Source organism: Grammomys surdaster, unplaced genomic scaffold (assembly GCF_004785775.1).
Source record: "Grammomys surdaster isolate TR1022 unplaced genomic scaffold, NIH_TR_1.0 126219, whole genome shotgun sequence".
NCBI classification, from domain to species: domain Eukaryota; kingdom Metazoa; phylum Chordata; class Mammalia; order Rodentia; family Muridae; genus Grammomys; species Grammomys surdaster.
Genome location: NW_021621022.1, coordinates 63,932 through 82,618, shown reverse-complemented (window position 1 = coordinate 82,618; position 18,687 = coordinate 63,932). Strand labels below are relative to the sequence as shown.

The window sequence follows — 18,687 nt, the reverse complement described above, 5'->3', positions numbered from 1 at the left end:
TCGTTGACTGGCTGAGTTATCTTGCTGTCCCTCTTCTGTGCCTCTTAGAGGTGAAAGGAATGGGCCTCCCAGTCAAGCCCTCATGCTGCCTTTGAGACTTGCAAGGGCTGGGCCACCTTTCACTTTGCAGGGAGTTCAGTTGAGCACAGTGCAAACAAGCTTCAGGTCAAGAGGTCACTCTTCCTTGGAGACCAGCCTTTAGCCACATTCTCTATCCAATTGTTTCATTTCCCACATGGATAGTTCTTGTCTCAAAAAGACCAACTCAGTGTACAGGCTTAATAGCAAAGATGTTTGAACAACCAGTGTTGTTCTGTGAGATTCATGTAGAGCTAGTTTGATTGGTGTGTTCACTGAAGCTGTTGCTTTCAGATGCCTTCTGGAAGCTTCTAGATATTTAAGCATCTGAATTCAACCCTTGCCCATTTCCTATGGGTGATAAACTGTAGAGACCTGTGATGAACTTGCTCACCCAGAGGTAAGAGCACCCAGCTGTTTCCATCAGCTGTGGTGAGGTAGAGGGAACGGCAAACTTGAGGAAGGCTGTGGGCATGGACCCCAGGCCATGGAACATCTGGGTTACCTCAGAGAAGAGTCAGCCTTCATAAACTCTTCTTGCCCCTGATTTCACGAGTCCCCGGATCTTAGGAGCTGTGTAGGTGCAGGTGTCTTGGGGTGGTATGCAAAAGCATGCCTACTCATGTTAAGGATGTGGGGCTGGGTACATGTTCAATTGGTAGAGTGCTTGTCTAATATGCATGAAGTCCTAGGTTCAGAAACCATAATCACATAAACTGAATGTAGCAACGGATGTCTGTAATTCCAGCCTTTAGGAGGATCAAGAGTTCAAAGCTGTCTTTGAATAAACAGCACTTTTGAGGTCAGCTCATGACACTGGAGACACTGTCTCAAAAAAGAAAAAGAAAACAAACAAGTACAAAGTGAGCCCCATGTGTCTCAGGAACATCTCAGAGATGGAGGGCTTATCTAACATGAACAGGCCCTGGGGTCCAGCCTCGACCCCGACTGGGGAAAAAAATACTGGAAACTTAATAGATTTATTTAAGTACTACAATGAACTCAACATGCTGTTCAAACCAAGTATTTTGCTATTAAGATTTACCCAGGAATCAAAGACAGCTGGAGATAGACAGGCCATAAACTATTTTTAAATATCACACCAGGAAAAATGAGATGCAATTGATAAGGAAGGAAGTGGGTTTCTCCAAAGGTGCTGCAGAAGGTATTTTCATTGCCCTTCTGCAAACTAACACATTTCCATTGTAAACTGGAAATCTTTCCTCTCTCCCACAACAAACAGCTCCAGGTTCAAAACCGTGTCGCAATTCCTACCATGGTGCTTACTCACCATTGTGGGTATCCTAAACAACGGACACTAAGTTTCATTTTACACTACGGAAAACAAGGTGGCGATTTCTCAGCTGGTTTCAAACTGTGGTTTGTGTCTTGCCTGTAACAGAAACTGTGGAGTGATTGCAAGCAAATGCTTCCCCTTAAGTAACTCTTTTGTGACTTTTAGGAGTTGCAAGATGTACCCATGGGTTACATCTCAGAAGGAAGCGTCCTTTGTTGTTGTTGTTGTTGTTTTATTAGGACCCCAAATTCAGATTAACAAGCTTCTGACCCAGGTGTCCAGTGGGCATATGGTGATATCCCTGTAAGTTGTAACCTCGACCCCTTCACTATTCAATGAAAGGCATACTTAACTGGCGCCACCTGTAATGATTTCTTTCGCCAGGAAAAGACATTTTACTAATTCTTAAAGACTTATCATAGTTAAGTGTGTGTTGGGGCAGGGAGCTGCGTGTTGGGGTGGGGACTCAAGCTTTTAAAACGTTTGCCTATGACCCTGGCGGTATAAGGCAGGTGTTCGGAGAAACGGCCTAATTAAACACTGCTGTGGCGCTCTGCTGCGTTTCAGACATCCTGCTCTGGTGGGACGTCGTGCTTTTTGTCACAGGCAGCGGCCCGACGCTGTCTACTGGAACCTGCACCGGTCCGGGACCTTACAGGTCAGGAGCACAGCGGCCCATAGCAGTCCCGGTGTGTCCCTCCCAGCCAAGAGACACACTGCAGGGCTGTCGCGGGCGAGGCACAGACCAACTCGACTAGAAATCAGGCTGACTGGCTTCTCCCGACCAGCCCCACGGCACGGCATGATGTCATGGGAGCTGCCACTCAGCGAGATGAAAGGGATGCGGCGCAGCAGTGCTGGCACTAGGCAGCCCAGCTGGGGCACCGCGCTCGTGAGAGCTGCAGATCCAGCCGCTCAGCCCAGGCCGGGGAAGCCTGCTCTCCAGAGCCGGGCCAGAACAACGTGGCCCACTTTTAACAAAAGAACCAGACGGTAGCGAACTTTCTAGATCAGAGCGCGTAGTGAGTAAGCTCAGCCTTGCCTTTGATGCTCAGCAACTGATCGGCGATCAGATTACAGGCACTCCATCTCCTAGTTCTCCTGCCTTTGATCTGCGCGGGTAATCCATTTTCCTGGATTTGAAGTTTGTCTGGGCTTGCGCCCACACACATTTTTGGGAAGGTAAAAGCATTTGGCGCGGAAGTGCTACCAAGCTGCGGAAAGCGTGAGTCTGGAGCACAGCACTGGAGAGTAGCAGGTAGGCGTTTGTGTGTGGTTGGAACTTTCACTGCGTTTTCCTCGCATGTTCAAAGGGGGAAAAATGGCTATCAACTCCCGGCAAGCATGCCTGAAGCCAAGTCCTGCACCAGGCTGCGAGCGCGTGAAAGTGAATTTGATTCTTGATGCAATTGTTTCGCGGTTTGCACAAGAGTTTGAGATCTGTCGTGCAAATCTTACTTGGAAGTGAGTAGTTCAAACTGGACAAAAACAGAGCCTCGCTAATGTTTGTTGCCAGCAGGGTTTCAGACTCTGGAAGCTAGGCTGGAAAACCGCTTACTTTATTTAGAAACGGTGGGATTTTGTTGTCAACCCCCCACCCCCTCTCCCTTTCTCTTCCCCTATCTCCCGCAACCCCACAGAGCAAAACTCATCGCTAGCAATACTAGCAGTATTATTAGTTTATTCTCCGGCCTCCAAGATGTAAATCTATCACGCATATGTCCTTGCCATTTGCATTCCCAAGGGATTCTCTGCAAAGGCACTTAGGATTGAAGCCTTTCAAGTGTAAAGCGAAAGAACTCAGAAACAGTGAGGGCCAAGCTGCAGTAGGTTTGGCTAAAAATACTCAAGCCAGTCTCTGTAACCTTTGAAAATAGTAGAAGCTTTGTTTACAGAAACACTCCGGAGGTTAATATTCTTAAATTAACATTTACTCTAAATATATAGTGACAGCTGTTGTGAGTTGCAATTTGCCAACTGTTTACCAAAACTATCTGGCAATCAACAGTTATTATGTTCCATGAAGTATTTTAGCCACATTTTCACTTCAATTAGTGCCCTACAAAACCAAATTATACTGGGCACCCAGCTTGCCAGTTAACTGCTACTTGTGAGTTCATAACTTCTACACATACACACATGCACACACATAGACACAAACACACATAGAGAAACACACACTAACACAGAAACACACATACACACAATTACAAACACAGAGACACATAAGCACACAGAGAGATACACATAGAAATACACACACAAAGAGACACACATAGGCAAACACACAGACACACACAAACACACAGACACACAAACACACACAGAGACACACAGAGACACACATACATATAAAGACACACAGATATATACACACACACTCAGACATATACTTACATGCACACACAGACACACACAGAGACACAAACACACACAGAGGCATATACAGACACACATACAAATATACAAAGGCACACACAGAGATACACACACACAAACACACTCAGAGACACACACATATATATATATATATACACACAAACACACAGAAATATACATACACGCACACGTGCACACACACACTCACACACACACACTTACTGAACCTCAGGCACTCAGGACAATAGGACTCAGCCCTGTACCTACATTGGCCCATTCTAATATTCTGGTCCTGGGCTTACTTGGTAAAATACTTAATTCTTGTCACAAGGGTCTGTTTTATGTTAGCTGTGCAACAAGAAAATATAAATGATAAGAATAGTTGTCTGGATTCTGAAATACTGATGAAAGGTCTTGAAACTTCCATTTCATTCCTGATTATTTTTTTCTGATCCAACTAATTAAGTTATTTTCACAACTTTCCTCTGATAATGGGAGCTACTTTGCATATATGGATTAATCTCAAAACCTGAACAGCTATGAAGCAGATGCTATTTAGAATCATGGTAAAGTGACTGTGTTTAAACGTGAATCAGTAGGAACTGTGCCCAGAAGATCTAACTTGTGTTCAGTTACACCAGAAGGATGTCTCTGTTTTTGGGAGTGGGGGGTGGAGGAAAGGAGGGTGCCACCAACCATGCATATAACAGCCTGGGTCTTAAACATTTGGTTAAAAGATTCTCAGTTAAAACAAAAAGGTAATATTTTTAATGTAGTAGCAGAGCTAGTGTGCTTGGAATGTGCTGTCCTGGTCCGATGTGGAGCTTGGAGATTGTTCTAATGATTGTTTATTCCGCTGCTAGGCTCATTTTAACAAACAGACTCTCCTCAGTGCAAAACAAAGAGGAGAATTAGCAATTATCTGATTTATTTAGGCTTTGTAGAAAACTAGCTTGGGCAAGTCAAGTCCTTGAAAATCCACTTCAGTGCCTGAATTAATTCAGTTAATTGTTTACTTCGTGTGTCTTTGTTGGGAACTGAAACCTAGCGCATTTGGTTTTAAAGAAAAGAAGACTCTTGCTATGGCACAGGGGTGCTTCAAAGGGGCCTTTCTTAATTAATTGCCACAGATGCCTCTGCTAGGATTAGATATGTCTTTGACAGTCCTCCCTTACAATATTGCATTTTTTTTTTTTTTTACAAAGCATTTCCTATCTATTGCTTCAATGGTAGCTTTGTTCCCACAGAAAGGCCAAGTCTTCAAAGGCCTCTCACTTCTATTCCTGATGCTGTCACTAATTAGCTCTGTGACCTCAAGAGAGCCTGCACACTGCTGGTGCCCTTCAGTGTAAAGTGAGGGGGCTTGGTCAAACGGCTCTCTTTCCCTGGGATGAGCACCGCCGGAATATCTACAGCCCTTTACATGTGGGGAGACTGAGAAGGGATAGTGCTCTCTGGTTTTACCTGAGCCCATACTGACTTCTTGAGCTCACATGGTCTGTCTACCTTCCAGTTGCTTAAGCAAATGCACTGTCGGGCTGAGCAGAGGACAATGTAGGTTTGAAAGGTAGAAATACCCACTTCCTACTATAATCCATTCCTTTGTCCCCATGAGAGACATGTCAACTGGATCTGTTGGAACCCTTTCCAGCTCTTCCTCTGCTTCTGTTTTTCTGAATATTTCTGAATTATCAAAACATAAGACTTGCAGCCTTCATTTTCCTTTGCCTCCCTTAGGGTTTTTTTTTTTTTTTAAAAGATTTATTTATTTATATGGATACACTGTAGCTAGCTGTCTTCAGACACACCAGAAGAGGGCATCGAATCTCATTACGGATGGTTGTAAGCCACCATGTGGTTGCTGGGATTTGGACTCAGGACCTCTGAAAGAGCAGTCAGTGCTCTTAACCACTGAGCCATCTCTCCAGCCCCTAGGGTTTTTTTTGTTTTTTGTTTTTGATAACCTTGTGCATCCACTTTTCAAATGCTGGGATCACAGACATTTGCCACCATACCTGGCCTCCTAACAGTAACAGTTAAAGTGACTCTCAGAAAGAAATGGGGTGTATCAATGATGTATGGGAAAACGTGTGTCTACTGGGGGAGGAAGACTATGAATAGGAGTCAGCATTACGTTAACAGCGTTTTTCAAAAGTTGGTATTTCCTTAGGAGCTGCAGGATCCCTGAAAAAGTTTTAATAGTTAGTTAAAAAAATATTACTCCTAAGTGGAGACTTGCCATGGGATTTTGTGGAAACTCTGTTTGTCAGTTCAATACAGCTTCATATCCAGTGGGTTAGCCTGATCCACATAAGGGTGTTGAGAGTCCTGACATGCATTCTCATGAATTCTTTTGTTTTCTTGGAAAGATTTTGTAGTGAAAAATTTTAATTTGACTATTGATTAAATTTTATACCCTTCTATTGCTTTCAAAGCCAAATAGCTAGCTATCCTTTGTATTATTTCTTATTTTTTTAAGATTTATTTTCATTTATGAGAGAGAAAGACAGGGAGAAAGTGTGTATGTGTGCGTGTGTGTGTGTGTGTGTATGTGCTGGCCACATGTATGCTGAGGCCAGAAGAGGGCACTGGATCCCCAAGAGCCGGGCTCAGACGTGGTTGTGAGCCACCCAACATGATGTAGGTTCTGGGATCTGAACTTGGGTTCCCTGGGAGAACAGGAAGTGCTCTTAACCACGATGCCGTCTCTCCAGTCCCTGTTGTGCTGTCTCTCACCATTCTTACAGAGTTCATGTAAATCTTTACAGATTGTTACTTCCATTTATTATTTATTTAATTCACTAATTATCAACATTCCCATCACACAAATAGTATATTTTTAAAACTTTATCTCATTTTAATAAACAATTAAGAAAATCGTTATTTCTTTATTATATGCAGAAGAAAAGTGAGTCCAAGAGGAGTTGAGTTACAAATTCAGGGTCAGAGGGTTAGTTCAGTGGGGTGCAAATGTCTATCTAACTTCAAATCTTAAATTCTTTGTTCTTAGGCAAGGCAGTCCTTTAGTTACAGAGAGTTGAACTCCACTGTGAGCAAATACTGTACCTAAAATTTTGGCCAAAACAAATAAAACAAAATAGGTCCCATTTTTTCTTTCTTTCTTTCAACATACTTTGTAAGAATTACTGATTGGCCCAGACTCTCAAGTTATAAAGAGGCTCAAAATAAACTTTTCCTTTAAGAGTAAATTGAACTCAGGCACCCATTACACTGGCTGGTCAGAAACTGCCCCCCCTGCCCCCCCCCCCCCCCCCCGTGATGGCAGCGCCTCTCCAGGCCATTGTGGGGAAATTTAGGATTCTGTGCTCCTTTAAAGGTAACTCCTAGTGCATTTCCCTGATCCCAGCACTCAGGAAACAGAGGCACGCAGATCTCTGAGTTCGAGGTCAGCTTGGTCTACAGAGAGAGTTCCAGGACAGCCAGGGCTACACAGAGAAACCCTGTCTCAAAATAGAAAGAGAGAGAGGAGAGGGAGAAGGACAGAGAGGGAGAGAGGGAGAGGAGGAGGGGGAGAGGGAGGGAGAGAGGGAAGAGGAAAGTAGAGGGAGAGATATTATATTAGGGTTTGGGAAGACCAGAATTTATCCTGGCTTGATTATTATCTTACTGTGTGATTGTGAACAGGACTTCCACCTCTGGCCTTCAGTACTTCTAAAACCCTCCATTGTAATTGGTAGCCATGGTTATTAAAAATGCTTATATAGCTGTCAATTTTATTTTATAAATATTTATATTTATAAATATTTATGTAAAAATACTTTTAACCACTACCTATTTTAGTGCTTATATTTAGAGACTTGGTTATCATTGGAGAATCTCACTTCCATATTAATCAATTCAACAATTTAAAAATACATTTTATTTATTTATTTATTTTGTGTATGCGTGTATGCTGCAGGGTGGTGATGGTGGTGAGCACATGCCAGATCACGTGTGTGGAGATCAGAGGACAGCTTGCTTGGGTAGGTTCTCTTCTCCTACAGTGTGGGTCCTGGAGAGCAAACTTGAGTTAGGGTTGATACCAGATGCATTTACCTCTAAGCCTCTTGATGGGCACGTATTCAACTGATTTTCAATAAATATCTACTATGGGCCATGTGCTGTGAACTAGCCTCATAAAAATCCACTATTTTCGTATCACCAGCATTCTAGTCCGTTTTTCCATGGAGTCATGTTTTGTTTTTTTTTTTTTTCTTTTTTTTCTTTTTTTTTTTTTAAAGGTTTTTATTTATTTATTACATGTACGTACACTGTAGCTGTCTTCAAACACCCTGTAAGAGGGCATCAGATCTTATTGTGGATGGTTGTGAGCCACCATGTGGTTGCTGGGATTTGAACTCATGACCTCTGGAAGAGCAGTCAGTGCTCTTAACCACTGAGCCATCTCACCAGTCCCGGAGTCGTGTTTTATAGTACAAATCCCCAGAGTCAGACAGCTTTCCATGAGCAATGCCAGTGTGCTAGCTGTCCCAGTGAGAGGGTCATTCCTGAAACTTTTCCCCAAGAAAGATGTTACTTCAGTACTTTATATTTTTGTGAAAAGGTTCTAAACGAGTGTGTTCTATGATACTCAGACATTGCCGAAGCTCTATTTAGAAACCGAGCATCAAATCTGGCTATGGACGTGTATACTAGAAAACCTTTAATCCCAGATGTAAGGCTGGGAGATGTTGCAACTCAAGCCTGGTCTACATGATGGATTCTAAACCAGCCAGGGCTACACAGTGACATAACAGGGCCCATCTCAAACAACAACAAAACCTACCTTAAAACTAATCTTAAAAAACAGTACCTCTTTCAAGAGTCTCATAACAACTTGGCTTTCCACTTAAAATCTCAACCTATTGATATGATTCAGTGGATAACAAAAGGGAAAACTGGTCCCGGCCCTAATTCAAAGCACGAGTTTAATTCTGAAGGAGCCTAGCAATCTTTTCTTCTTCTCACATACAGGGTCTCACTAGGTACCCCAGAGTGACTTTGAACTTACATCCTTTCTGCTGCAGTCCCTTATGACCCCACACTCAGCTAAGTCTTGTGAGATTTGTCTTTGGGAAGACCATTGGTGCTCAACCGTGGGCTTGGGCTCTTACTTGGCGCTGTTACTGGATCATACAAGCACTCAAGTGAGGTGAAGGGGGAGAGGTTGTTTAACTTAACGGGCATCTGAGGGCTCAAGTGCAGAGGTTCCAGATCCCTTGACCATTGTCAGTGGTTATTTCAGTAATTTATTGTCATTTATTGACCAATGTCCTGTAGTGAATGGTGCCATTTACTAAGTATGTACTCTGTGCCAAGAACTAGCCTAGGAGTTTTAATGCCTGGTGTTATTTATCAACCCCCAGCAAAGAGACTTGTTACCCCGATGAAGAAGGGAAATATCCAGTGGTTAACTATGCCAAGGTCATACAACCAGTGGGTGCCAAGTTGGCATTAAGACTAGATTGTTTGACCCTGAAGCCTGCATGTGTGCACAGTTGGGTCTCTCTGCACAGAGAGCTAGCAGGCTAACTGGCAAGATCCATCAAACACATGAAAGGATCCAAGAACTAATGAGCTGAATAATGGGTTACTGTCTCAAAGTACAAAGGAGGTCGGACAGGACAGCAGCACTTGACTGAAGTCAGAGAAGGTGGTTTCTGGTCAGCAGATTAAATTTCACCAGACACCATTTAACTACTAGCATGGTTGATGCTATCGGACGTGAAAGTTGGAGCAAAATCTGCCCCTTCTCTGGAAGCATTTTGAGTACTTGAGGAAGAACGGAACGGCGGCGTCCATGGATCCTCCTGACACAAAGATTGTGAGAAGCGCTGAATTGTCTCAAACCTTGGAAGGGGGGGAAACAGAGCTGAGGATTAAGGGAAAATGTGAGAGTCAAGACTTCCTGAAATATGAGTAAAGAGTCAAGGGAGGTAAGCAAGATGCGCAAGCATAATGAGGAAGCTTCCAGAGCACAGAAAGGGCAAATTCAGGACACAGTGGAGGGCAGGCAAGCAGACCAGTTTGGTCAGAATATAAAGCAAGAGGTCTAATAGAAGATAAGGCTGAAAGTGTGGGTGGAGCCCCAATGTGGAAATCTTTAGATGCTAATCCATAGAGTGCAGATGTGCCCCCTCCCAACAGTGGCCGCTGAGAAAGACAGACCGCAGGCTGAGGAGCTGTGGTCCATATTCCGGGGTTTGGGGGTGGGCAGGCCTTAGGGGAGGTGGATGAGGTGCTAGGTAGGCGGTAAAGGAACAAGAGGAGTGAGTGCCAGAGATCTTACAAAGAAGGAAGCAAATGTTTAGTTTGCTAAAGATGAGCTGACTACTACTCTGTGAGATTCTAGGATGCCAAGAAAAAAGACATGCCCTCAAGAGATGGAGGTGTTGTGGGAAAGAAGCAGTGTGGGGTCGAGTCACCAGGGTTTGGAAATGAGAATGTTAGCAAGGTGCTTAAGACTGTTAGTGACAAGTACCCCTGCCTTGATATTCAAATAAACTCAAACACTTATCTACAAACCACCTACAAATAAATCATTCCTGAGATTTGGGTTCTGATGTGTTAGATGCAAAGTCTCCACCTTTAAAGGCAACTCTTAAACATGATAATGCTTAAGGTTTTCTTCACAGGCTTCTAGTACTTCTAGTACATGCTGTTTGCAGTGTGGGGGTCACAAGCTGTGCTTTAGAAGACTAATGATAAAAAGCCATTCACTCGAAACAATATCCTTTGAGATTTTAAGAAGCAAACTCCAGCCCAGGAGAAATGCTGTTTGCCTTGAGGAAGGGCAAAGCAACACAGAAAACAGATGTAGCTCTGCATCAAAAGACCTTATTAGCTGAACCAACCACTGAATGCACAGGACAGGAATGGCTTATATTCCTGTAGCACAGCACAGGTCTATTTTAATATAAATTGGGTACTGTTAGCTCCTTCTTCCTAAATGCTCAAACTAGGAATGGGAATTATAAACCTGTCACAGGCATGGGGAAGCCATTAAGCCTGGACCTGTCTCTTCTGCTATGTCCCCTCCTCATGGCCAGTGGTTCAGATTTAATGGTGATCCTAGCCCTGGGACTAGGCTGGTCCTGAACAAGGAGGAAGAGTAGGCATTGACAATCTAGCACCCCAGGCCCGGCCTCTGGAGGTACCATGCAGTGAGCTGGTACTGGTAGAGTATCTGTTTGTGAGCTGGGTCCTCACAGTCTTCAGTGACCCAAGCTGAAGGGTCACAGCCACAGATCTGGCCATCATCTTTCCAGGTCTTTTATCTTGTGAAGAAACAGGCTTTTGGTTGTGATGTGATCTGGCAAGAGAAAAGCACAGAGATGCTAGGGAAACATGTCTGGAGGAGAAATGAAGGGTCCCTTTTTGCGTCTAACAGGTGGTCTTTGTTCCGCTACCCCATTCACCCATGTTCATCGGGCACCCACTAGTCTAAGCAGCCTGATATGTGGAATCCATAATTTAAGCCCAGGGACAGGTTTGGGAGAGACAACACATGCCCAGCCATAACTGTGAGGCAGCTAGGATACCCGGTGTCGGGGCATGAATTGGGGGCTAAAAGTGAGAGATTAGAGGCGTGGCGGGGATTCAGTTGGGAGTGGTTAGATTTGGGAACCTGGCTAGGGCACGTTGAGATTACTTGGAGTACTCTCCTATCCCCTCAGGGACTAACTAGGGGCGTGGTCGCAGGGACTAACTAGGGGCGTGGTGAGATTCTGGGAGAAGAGGCTGATCCGGGGGCGGGGCTTCCAGCGAGCAGGGGCGGGGCGGGTTCCAGCAGCAGCGGTTGCCGGGCTACAGAGCAGAGTGGCGGCGGGGTTGCACTGTGCGCATGGGGAGAGGATTCCGGTGCAGCCTGGCGCCGACACCCCGCGCCACCCCAGTCTCAAACTGCAGTCCGGCGCCGCAGAGCAGCACGAGGGGAAGGTAGGTGCCTCTGCAAGACCAGATTGCCCCAGGGGATCGGAGCCGAGGGGAGGCGGCTGCCTGAGCAGGGAGAGCTCGCTGCGGAGGCGCACGTGCTAGAGGCGGGCTGAATGACAGCCCTGGACAGCCAGGTCTCTTGCGGGGCGAAAGCGTGAGCGTCCGGATTTAGGCTCTAGTCTGTGAAGGAGGCGTTTTTTAAGGCACATGTGCATGGGTGTGCAGATCACGCCTAGCCCATCCACCCTCTTTCTTGTTCCCTGTCCCTGGGCGGGCATTCGGAGCCCCCAGCTGGAGCCCACGTCCTACTGCGCAACTCCAGCGGAGCTAGCCAAAAGGGAATATTTAGAAAATCCATCTGTAGCCCAGAACCATTCTCATTCCGTGCAAAAAGGATTCTTGAATGCCAGCGTTGCTAGTGCATTGTGAGCAGAGCTTGTCATAGAATTGGAGGAGAGGAGCCAGCTCTCACAGGCTTGTCAGCGCCCCCTTGCCACTTCTTGAAATACGAGTTTAGTTATGTTATTTCATTTTTCTTTGGGGGGGGCGGGGTTGTCTCTTCGTGTAGTTCAGGCTGGCCCTCAAACATTGCCCAAGCTGTTCTTGAACTGAGTCCACCCGCCTTAGTCTTCCGAGTACTGGGATTACAGGCAATATTCTTGGATAGCAAGTTTGGCAGCATCCAAAACCTATGATCAGTTTTAGTAGCAGTAAACTAACCACGAAGCCTCTATCTAGCATACTAAAAAGTCCGTGACACTTTTTTATTTTTAATAAGACTCAGCTTGCAAACAAAACTATAAACACTGTTGGGCGTTTCTCTAAGTGAAACAGCTTAATTCAATTTATTTATGAAGATGTGATCTTTACTTCAGCAACTCGTCCTTTGACTTCACAACAGTTTATATACACAACCTGAACTACACAGCTTATGTAAACAGAAGAATTTATTTTTGTGTTATCATTTCATGGTCAGTTTTTTTTTGTATGCACTGGGGCAATTATATTACATTAGTTCATGATTTACTCGGAATATTTTTTTTTTTTTTTTGTGGAGAAAGATTTGTATCTAGAGGGTGAAGAATTGAGTACTAATGTAGAAGGCAGTTTTGAAGTATTCAGAGGTGTGAGTAACAAAAAAAGAATGTTTCTTTGTATGTTGAGTTGGTGTGAAAGGAATACAAAATACAAAAGTGTCTTGTGAAAAATATTTCCTTGGCATTAACACATGAAACATTATCATAATCTCTGTAAGTTCTTTGCTTTTGAATCAATGAAAATGTCTTATAACGTCTACTTTATTACCAGGGCCACGTGGCTTTATTGACTTTAGAATTTTCTTTCCCCTTGTAGATGTTAACTCTTGAGATGTTCTGCTAACATTTTCTGGGACAACTGTATGAATTATTTCTTTGGTGCGAGTGCCTAATGATGAGCCCAGACTGGATTTTGAATCTGAAGCCAACAGATAGGAACTGGAAAGGGCAGTATATAATAATTCTTTCCCAGGAAAAGACTGGTGTAAGGGACATTGCTAATGTGCAAGTAGTGTGTGTGTGTGTGTATGTGTGTGTCCATGCCCGTGTGTGGACATGTGGACGCCAAAGGATAATTGAGTATCTTTATTACTATTTTGCCTTAGTTCCTTGAGACAGATCTCTCACGGAACATATGGATTGCTCTTTTAGGAACCACCAGAGAACTGCAGTCCACCTGTCTCCCCTCCCAGTACTACATGACACCTGTGGCTGCCTAGCTTTTTTATGTGGGTGCTAGGAATCTGAATTCGGGTCTTCATGCTTACAGAGCAAACATTCTTACCTACTGAGCCATCTCCCAGACTCCAGCAAAAATGTTTAAAACATTTTTTTAACCTTTGCTTTTATTTTATGTGCATGGGTGCTTTGCTTGCATGCATGCCTGTGTCACACGTGTATGAGGTGCCTGCAGAGACCAGAAAAGGGTGTCTGATTCCCTGGGACTAGAGTTACTGATGGTTGAGAGCTTCCCTGTTAGTGCTGGGAACTGAACCCTAGTCCTCTACAAGAGGAACCTGTACTCTTAACCACTGAGCCATCCCTCTAGCCCCTAAAAGGAGTTTATAAAGCCAAAGAGAGAAAGAGAGAGAGAGAGAGAGAGAGAGAGAGAGAGAGAGAGAGAGAGAGAGAGAAAGAGAGAGAGAAAGGATTAATGCAGCTGATTAAATGACTCAGAACTTTAATTCATATATATATTTCAGAATTTAAATGAGTGTCTTTCATAAAGACAGTGAGTGACTTGGGACGGGCAAGTGACTTAGCATGCTCTCTTTAGTACATTAACATAATTTGCCAGTTAGAACACTTGGGGAATTTACAGCATGTTCGAGACTTTTAAAACAAATATGAGCAACTGCACTAACACTCATGAGAAGTCCTTTCTCCTTTTCTGCTTATTTAAAAATCTCTGAACCCAGGCTTAGTTTAGTTCAACTCTCTAGACCAGTTCCACCCCAAACTTACCACAGCACAGTCAGAAAGCTCCACGCATCATTAATGACAAAATTCCAAATCGTTTTAAGCCTGATAGATCAATATTTAAAATCAAGCATTTAAAAACTCTAGACAAAGCCATCAAATTCCACCAGGGCTGAATCCAGGTTGGCTAACAATGTCCCCCTAGAATAAGTGTGTATTCCAAATGAATGATCCAGCAGCTGCCAGAGTGGGCAGAGGCCACAGAACGGTTAAATACATGTGTCCTGCAGCAGGTGACTGTTGGCTGTCCATAGGCTTTGTGAAGGAAACTGCAGCTGAAGAAAAAGACAAACAAGGCAGTATGAAGAGAATTGCCTCTGATTTGCAGGCTGTGCATGGAGTCCATTCATCATACTTTACTTTGTTAAAAGTGTTTACATTGGAAAGTAAGATGTTTAAACAGAACTGGGTTATCTTCCAGTGCACACGTCACAAAGCATATACATTTTAGGCTATAGGATTAAAACCCAGGCTTTGAAAAGCAAGGAGCCATCCATCAGTAATTATGTGAGACTGTGATTATTGAGCTTCTCTTCAAAAAAAAAAAAAAAAAGTTTGGATAGTTCTCATGAGGAAATTGTGAATGGACAGACACAGCCCCTTTGGAATCTACCCAGGCTTCCTTCCAAAATAAAAATTTAAACAGCTGTGTCTTCGGGATGGTTGTGCACAGTCCTGAGAGCAACTGTGTATGAGCCCTTGTAGTCAATGACGCTATGAGTGTTTTATTTTTATCTTAGATAAATTTTCGATAAATTTCGGAAAGAAGCACTTTGTGCTTGTTAAGTTAGAACATTGTAAGAATTCTGACCTTTTAGGATAAACTTTCAATAAATTTCAGAAAAAAACGACATCATTTATTAACAGTGTACTTGTTAAGTGAACGTTTCGAGAATTCTGACATTTCCCTAGAGCAAACAGGATTGAGTTTACAACTCAAGAAATAAAAAGAATTCGCTCAGAAAACCCTCCGGGACATTAAGTTCTGTTAAAACAAGGCAAACAGAACTGGAAGTCTGACAGTGGCCCCTGATGTATCTGAACTTTGGGGAATTTGAACTGCTGTGTTTGGCAGCAGAAAACCTTAAAGCTTGTGTTTTTAGGCACAAACACTTCGGTATTTGGAGGCAAATCACTCTGCCTTCCCTTCCTGTGAGCATGTTCCTCTCAACACACCTTTACACACCTCTGCAAGCTTCCTAGGCTGCCAGGCCTGCCACCTCCCCTTGATGTGACTAAAGATTTTCAGAAGACAGTGAGGTTAGAGTAAAATTAAGAATAGTCACAGGCTGAGGTTTATTTTCCTATTTGAAAACAGTGTTCCAAATTTCTGTTTCTTCTTCTGCTAGCATGTGGGATCTGCAGGATTTTTAAGCCACTTACCCAATTATCACAATGTGAGCATTTGCATTTATTACATTGGCTTTATTTCCATGGTGATTTTTCTTAAAACAGCAAGCTTGTAGATGATTTGCCACGTTTCTTTAATGTTTTATCTTATTGCATATTAGAAAAATGCAGGGTTGGAACATAACTATACATAATGTTATAGTTCTGCTAGATGAAAGCTTACATGTTCCATTGTGGGTTATAAGTAGTTCTTAAGAGGTAGAAAACTAGGGGCCTGGTGTGGTAGCTTGTTCCTATATGTTCTATAATAGAGAAAATGAGGCAGGAGGTTTGCTGTGAGTTTGGCCTGCATAGTGACACTCTATCCCAAACATCAAAAGTAAAATAAAATAAAAGAGAGAGATGGAAGAATAAAAAAAGAAATGATTTACTCTGTAAAAAGTTATGCAGATTATTCTAAGTGTTCCTAGATTCATGTGCTTTGATAATCCAGACTAAATATAGATGCTTATTTAATGTTAGAAATATTTCTTATTGTTTAAGCTAGAATGATAAATATTAGCTTGTCCTTCTTAGAGACAGTTGCTAACCGAGGTTGATCATCCCTAGCCCAGAAATCCAGAACCTGAAATTTGGCAAAATCTGATATGAGGCCACTTGTAGAAATTCCACAGTAGGAAACTTAAGTTAAGGCCAGGCATGATGGCACACATCCTGAATCCCAGCACTTGGGGTAGGGAGGTGGCTGGGTTTGGGGGGGAGACAGAGAGGCAGGTGGATTTCCGCTCATTAGAGGACAGCCAAGCTACACAGTAATACCATGTCAAATAAAACCAAACAAGAAAACATACTTAAAGTGTAGATAAATGATCTTCAGGCTATATGGGTAAAGTAAACATAAAACATAAACGGACTTAATGGCTAGACCTAATCCCATCCCCAAGCCAATTTACTATGTACACACATCTTCCAAAACTTGAAGACTTACCAAATCTAAAATGCTTCTGACCCCAAGCATTTTATTTTATTTTGGAGTCATGTGCGCATGCAGATGAGTAGTTGGCTGCCTTTCCCCATCGTCCCCCATCTTATCATTTTAAATATCAAACAGAGCAAGTTTTGTATTGTATTATGACAATATGAACAACATGGCCCTACATCTACGAGCTAGAATTTATATTCTTTATGTTTTATGGAATGTATAAAAAACTCGACTATATGTTACGTTCATAAGGCAAATCTCATTACATTAAAGAGGCACTTGTATCGTAAAGGCTACTTTTTAATTTAATTTTTTTTTTAAAAATCTGTGTATGGGTGTTGTCTTAGTCAGGGTTTCTATTCCTGCACAAGCATCATGACCAAGAAGCAAGTTGGAGGGGAAAGGGTTTATTCAGCTTACACTTCCACATTGCTGTTTATCGACAAAGGAAGTCAGGACTGGAACTCAAGCAGGTCAGGAAGCAGGAGCTGATGCAGAGGCCACGGAGGGATGTTACTTACTGGCTTGCTTCCCTTGGCTTGCTCAGCTTGCTTTCTTATAGAACCCAAGACTACCAGCCCAGGGATGGCACCACCCACAGTGGGCCCTCTCACCCTTGATCACTAATTGAGAAAATGCCTTACAGCTGGATCTCAAGGAGGCATTTCCTCAAGGGAGGCTCCTTTCTCTGTGATAACTCCAGCTTGTGTCAAGTTGACACTAAGAACCAGCCAGTACAGGTGTTTTGCCTGCATGTTCGTTTGTGTACCATGTTCACGCAGTCCTTGTTGAAAACAGAAGAGGAATTTCTAGGAACCGGAGGTGCAGATGATTGTGAGCCCCTATGTGGGTGCTGGGAATTGAACCCCGGGCCCTCTGAAACAGGATTTCTGAACCTAGAACTCATTATTTTGACAAGACTGTTTGGCTGGTGGAATCCATGCTTTTCTTGTCTGCACCTTCCCAGGGTTATATCACTCGCTCCCATGCCAGGGTCTGTTTGTCTGTTGACTTAGGGACTGATCTAGAGGTCTGGCCAGCCTGGCTCATTTGAAGTCTCCTGGGCATTGCTTTCCTGAGCTGCCGAGTCTAAGGCTGCCTTTGCTCATGTACATGTGGCACAGGTTTCTTTAGGTTTTGTTTTTTTAATTTCCAGCCAGTGCCAGTGGTGTGTATGTACAGCACCTGTTGTATTTCTGTCCCTGCCAAGCTGGGCCAGCTGGGACACATCTGCATTAATGCCCATTCACACAAATGAACAGGCTGAGCAGCTTTATGTGTAAGAGCCTCTTCAGGGCAGCTGGCAGGATGTGTGCCAGCCCTGCACTTTGGATTCCTGTACCTTCTCATTCTGGCCCAGTTCTGATACCTGCAGCCTGTTTGGTGTGGCTGCAGACAGATGTCAGGGCAGAAATGCCCGTTCTGAAGTGCCAACCAGGGGTAGCTTTGCCACACCTGTCCTGTACAAGTGGCTGCTGGGTGGTGAGAAGGCGTTTCCAGCATGGACATTTTGGTAAACTACAAAATCTCCAGACCTACAGGCCATCGATACAGAAGTACAGTCATTTGTATTTCTGGGGCTTGATAAATTAATGCCAGATACATAGAATCTTGAAACAAATGCATATTTTCTGTCTTTGAGCCCAACCCTATGAAATGGTTGGTTCTAAGAGCCAGAGGTCAGTGAAGACTGGAGTTTTAAAAAGCAATTTCACAAATAGCCCTGGTTTTGTTTTATTTAAAATCTTATTGATACTAGTTATTTCATTTCATTTCTCTCATTTTTTTTTAAAATAAATGCCTAAGAATTTCATAAGGAATCTCATTTTATTCCAGGAAATTCATGGTCACACTCATAACACTCCACAGTGAAACTGTTGGGGTTTTTTTTTTTTTTTTTTTAATCATTTAGAAACTGTTGGTTTCTAATGCGCTCCTTGGCCAGGATATCAAAGTCATGTAGAAGAAAAGGATGCCTGCCGAGCTGCGAGCTGTTTCATGTACCTCACTGGTCCTCACCCTAAGCACCTCATAACTCTTTTCTCACGCTGGGTTTAGGGAGTAGAAAAATGATAAATTTGCTGTTTCCCGATACACTTATCGGCAGCTTTGTTGACACGATTCTCCTTTCTCTAACGAAGTTGGTCATT

At 43.3% G+C, this 18,687-nt stretch overlaps 1 protein-coding gene across 1 annotated transcript in view; it reads left to right on the top strand.

Moving 5' to 3' along the window:
- Positions 1 to 1,892: 1,892 nt before the first annotated feature.
- Tnfrsf19 (TNF receptor superfamily member 19) overlaps positions 1,893 to 18,687 on the top strand; it is a gene marked incomplete at its 3' end in the record, with an annotated part of 80,720 nt that continues 63,925 nt past the window's right edge. Inside the window, exon 1 of the mRNA XM_028758848.1 lies at positions 1,893 to 2,633. The remainder of the gene's footprint in view (positions 2,634 to 18,687) is intronic.